Source organism: Pteropus vampyrus, unplaced genomic scaffold (genome assembly GCF_000151845.1).
Source record: "Pteropus vampyrus isolate Shadow unplaced genomic scaffold, Pvam_2.0 Scaffold6, whole genome shotgun sequence".
In the NCBI taxonomy this organism is placed as follows: Eukaryota; Metazoa; Chordata; class Mammalia; order Chiroptera; family Pteropodidae; genus Pteropus; species Pteropus vampyrus.
Genome location: NW_011888787.1, coordinates 14,817,694 through 14,823,316, shown reverse-complemented (window position 1 = coordinate 14,823,316; position 5,623 = coordinate 14,817,694).

Below are 5,623 nucleotides of genomic sequence, written 5' to 3'. Positions count from 1 at the left end.
GTTAGATGTCGGCTGAGACTGCAGTCACCTGAGGGATCAGCTGGGCTAGATGGCCAATGTGGCTCCCTCGTGTGACCTCACTGGGCTGTTGGCCAAAGTGCCTACACATGGCCTCTTCAACATCATGGTCTAAGCTTAACTGGACTTCTTCTATGGCAGCTCAAAGCTCCAAGCATGAGTGTACCAATGAACAAGATGGAAGCTCTGTTATCTTTTCTGCTCAAGCCTTGGACGTCATGCAGTCACTTCTGCATTCAGTTAGTTACAAATGAGTCACAAGCTTGCCCAGATTCAAGGAGAGGGGACATAGAGCACGGTTCTCCATGGGAGCTGTGTCGATGAATTTCTGTCCATTTTTTTTTAAATTATCACAAATGAAAAGAAAGTAAATGGATAAAACAAATTTATTTATTTGTTTTTGTTTTGACCTGAAGAGTTGAGATCTATGGAGATCTAGCACATTCTAGCCTGTGTGGAAAATATTTTTGGTAGATTTAGATTCATCTAGAAGTTGAGATCAATGTTGTTGTTACACTCATATAATCTCTTAATATTTTTCGCCTGATCAGTATCATTGTTAATTGAGTAGTTGGGAGTGGGTGGTCAGAATGTGGGTGGGATCAATACAAACATGTTTTTTTTTAGATCAGCAGCCTTCTCAAGAATGAAGTTCTAAATTACTTGTTAATTCATCTACATGGGAACAGGGTTAGGTAAAAATATAGAGCTATCGAAGATTCTAAAGTACAGAGGACTTAAAGAGGGATATTCTTCTTTTATTCATTTATATTTTTTAAATTAAATTTATTTGTTTATTATTAAAATTATAGTTGACATACTAGTTTCAGATGTACAACATAGCGATCTGACACTTATATGCCTTACCTTATTGTGATTACCATAATAACTCGAGTAACCACCTGACACTGTATAAAGTTATTATATTGTTGACTACATTCCCTATGCTGCACATTACATCTCCATGACTTCTTTATTTTATAACTAGAAGTTTGTTTCTCTCAATTCCCTTCACCTTTTTTCACCCATCTCCCCACCACCCATCCCTCTGGCAACTATCTGTATCTAGGCAATGAGTGTTACAGATCTGTCATTTTCATTCAATTCATCTGCTTCAGCCTTTTGCAACCTATAAATTGGGGCGGGGTAAAGGTCTATAAGCTGAGTCTTTATCTTGAACTTCACTATTGGTTTTGGAATGAGGCCTGAGAAAATGCTTATTTATGACTACCTGGATTCCTTCATTCAAGATGAATTTTGTAGTAGAATAACAATTTATTTGTTTAGTTCTCTAGGCTCTGACATTCGGTAATTAAGAAACTATATTACTCTACTGAACTAGAAAAATATTGATATAACCTCAAATGGTTCTTAGGTTCATTTTTCAAACAGGTCTCCTGGTTTAGTCAGAAACTAATGGCTTAAACACTGGTAATGTGTAGGTGAACTGTTGCTTTATGACTGTGTGCAAAGGTAAATGAGATGTCATGTAAGCCAATCACCCAGCTCTGTCAAGCATCATCTGTTCTCAGTAATGAATGGTTTCCTCTCAACATTTGGTTAATTTTTCTTGCTGTGATCTAAAAAGTTGCTCTGAATCCAAACTACAGAATGATCTATGGGACTAGCAGCTGCTTACAATAGTGTCACCTTGCTCTCTCTGCTTTTGAAGTGGAGTTTGGGGTATCACGTGTTTTTAAAAGACCTTGTGTTGGTGATTGCTTTGCCACCAGCTGATGTTTCTTCTCAACCCTTTGTTTTACCTCTCAGGTCATAAATGCCAAGAGTGCCTAAATGATTTTCCCAAAGTCACACATCATATAACCCCAAACTCATAAACCAATCATTTTTCCATTGAACTTTTGTGTTATAAAAAAATTATAGAAGCTTGGAAAGTCAGTACTATAACATATGATGACCATTAAACTGTTACACTCATCTCTGCATTACTTGTAGTTTCTAGTCCCTAGGAACTGAATAGTTTAAATATTTGGAGATCTTGGGATAAATTACTGGTTAAAGCTCTCCTGACTATGATAATCTCTTTTGTTTGTTTTGTTTACCCTTTTATTACTGGACAGAGAATTCATTCCTAGAATTTAAGTTCTCCTCCTTTAATTTATAAGCAATCGTGTGGATATTCCCTATTGGTACAATGTCTGGAAGTGATAACTTTTTACTAAATGTTCAGATCCATCTAGGTAGGTGCCTGCTTTATTGCCTAAAGCAGAATCTTTCTAAATACATAGGACTTTAATAGCATAAAAGATAAGCAGCATTAAATAGATTGAACTCATCTCATTTGACTTAGCAAATAGGAGAGCAAGCTGTTTGATGCAACTTCTAGAACTTTATCTACAAGAAGCAACTGTCTCACTATAATTATTTTTGATATGCCAATTCACATGTATTACCAGCTACCTTTTTGTACTAAATTATAGTGCTCGTATTTTTCTTTAATGAACTTTAATAGAATATTTAAATCTCTTTAGAACTTAAATTAATAGTGCACATTTTCAGGAGGCCCTACCATTAAATAAGAAATTGTTTTATAAAGCAAAAGTAGCACATAGAAATTTCATGTTTTTTTTGAGTGTCATTTGACCCCCAGCCTTACTATTTGCTAATGAAAGTTACAGAGGTCCTTTTTTCAATCATTGCTCACAAAAAGTAACATTTTAAAGAATACAAGTGAGAAAGAACTTCAGCCATAGCAGAGGACTGTGATGTCATCACTTACTATGGGTGTTTAAAAAGAAATAACTCTATCTCATTAAATTATATGATTTTTAAAATTTGCCCATGAAATAAGAGTAAACTCTGCCCTTCTGTTATGACATACCTTTTGATAAGAAATTAATACAATGAATTATTTTCAAATTGAATCCAAGTCTGTTCAGATCCTCCAGCAAAGCATTTTCTATTGACTCCTTTAATATGGAACAGTTGACTCTTGTCAGTGCATATTTCCCTTTGGATAGTTGTTTTTTTTTTCCCTCCCCAGCTCAAGAGCAGCCATAACAAATTTGGCTGGGTTTGTTAGTTCTTAGAAAATGTTTTCACAACCTGGAAGATTTCCTACATATCTGTGCACCATGCATTGCACCTCAGTGTGGCATTCTCAGCCCTGGAATTTGGAATCTCATTGTGCAACAGCAAATTGTACAGTAGTGTTGCTGACCTAGCTAGTTTTGGGAGAAGGTCTTCCAGACAACTAAGAGATGCTGACTGAATGCTATCTTTGTTTTAATGATCTTCTATTAAGCAAAATAACAGAAAACTCAATCATACCTCAGAAGATCGGAACCAACACACACAGGTAATTATATTCACCAAGTAATTATATTCCTACTTATTTGTAGCCTAAAACCATCAGGGATGAGCAGACATAAAACTATGCCAAAACTCTTCAACGATAAGCTTAAGTTCTTTCTGTAGAATACCACTCTGGAATTCTATATCATCACGTTCCTGAAATAGAGTTTAACAACATTTCCCCTTACTCCTATTTCACTCCTGCCTCTACCATCAAGTAGGATTTTCTACTATTGATTATGCAACAGACAATGGGTATGAAAGTGGCCCAGAACTCCAGAGTTCCAATCTGGAGCCTTAAGAATGGCTACTTTCATACCCAGACTGTAATCTATATTTCTTCCCCATCCTGGGCTCACTCCATTTTGTCATTGTGTATATAAATCTCTGCGACAAATATAGCTAGTTTATATCTCTCACTTTCACGGTGTGAGTTGTTGCTGAGAGTTCTGCTGAAGCAGGGACTACACTTCCTAGACTTTTTGCCTCAAGGTGAATTGATTTTTATCAGAAGAATGTGAGCTAAAATGGAGTGCTCACTTTTCGACCTGAGTTTTAAAAAAGTACTTACACCTTCTTCAATACCTCTCACTCACTACTTTTCCCCTTCTACTGGCTGAAAGCAGATGACACAGAGGTCCTAAGGGAATTCAGGCCTACAGGCAGAGGAGCTTGGTTTCTGAATGACTGCATGAAGGAAAGCCACACCTGCCAAATAGGAAAAACCACCTTGGATTTTGCACGAGTAGGAAACAAACTTCTATTGGGGTTAGTCGTGAAAATTTGATGATTTCTTTGTAAAAGCAGCTAGCATTTCTTAACTACAATAGTTTCCTATGCTTTTATGAATTTACTAAGAAATAAAACTGACTCATTCATTTTTGGAACTTTTTATATTCTCAACTCCCACTCATTGTCTAGCACTATCTCCTATTGAGTTCTTGCTATGTGGTCATCACCATGCTAAGATTTTCATATGTTATCACAATCATCTTTATATCATATTACAAAATCATTATAAGGGAATATGAAGAAACATAACCTCCCCATGGACACAGAGAGATTGTGTAGCTTGTTCAAGGTCATACAGTTAGTGAGAGTTCAAATCCATAGTATTTAATTTCAAAACATGTTTCTTTTACACTAAACTGTTATTTTTGCAAATTTTATTTATTGAAGGCTTTCTCTTGGGCATCTTTGTATTTTACACAAATTATCTCATTTAATCCTCCAACAGGCATATGCAGAAGGTACTTAATAACATGAGACATAATATAGTATAACTTGTGTACGCGTAAACATTTTTTTTTTAACACTTTCACTGTACAGTTTTATGATATGTGAAGTCCAAAGAAAGTAGGTTTATTTACTATTTTACAGAGTGGTTAGGTAGCCAAACACTGATAGAAACACAACTGATGAACTTAAGTCATAGTTGAACGTTAAAATCAAGATGATAGCCTGTAACTTAACTAGGAAGATACTGCATTAGTTTTCTAGCACGTAAACAAACCGGGTGGCTATAGAAATTTGTTGTTTCACAGTTCTGGATGCTATAATCTGAGATTAAGGCATCAGCCCTTGTTGGTTCCTTCTGAGAGCTGTGAGAGAGAATCTGTTTCATGACTCTCACCCAGCTTCTGGTGGCTGCCTGGCAATCTCTGCTGTTCCTCGGCTTGGAGAAGCATCACCATGATCTCCGCCTTTATCTTCACACGGTGGCCTCCCTGTGTGCATATCTGCCTCCTAATTTCTCCTTTATTTAAGAACTCCATTCATATTGGATTGAAGCCCATCTTGATGACCTCATATTAACTTTCTAAAGACCTTATCTCCAAATAAGGTCTCATTCTGAGTTACTTGGGGTTAACACTTCAATATATGAACTGTAGGGGGACATAATTCAAACCAAAACAAATACTCATGCACTGACTTAACATATAACCACTGCACATCTAGGCAATAAATGAAATAGATAAGGTCCCTGCTCTAATGGATATTGTCTCACTTGTACCTATTTAGTCTAAAGTGCTGTTCACTGTACTCCACTGGACGCCTTATGAATTTTCTTGATAAATTATTTTGACATTTTGATCCCATATTTAAATAGCTAAAAGAGTACACATATCTCTCATTTTCCAAAACCTGTATAATAAATACAGCTATATTTAATAAATTTAACTTATTCTACCTATGGATAAAGTTTGGATGTTAGAAAAACTATTATTATTATTATTTTTTAGGTCCTCAGCCTTGGTGAACCTTGGTGAACTAATTCTGGATGTTTGTT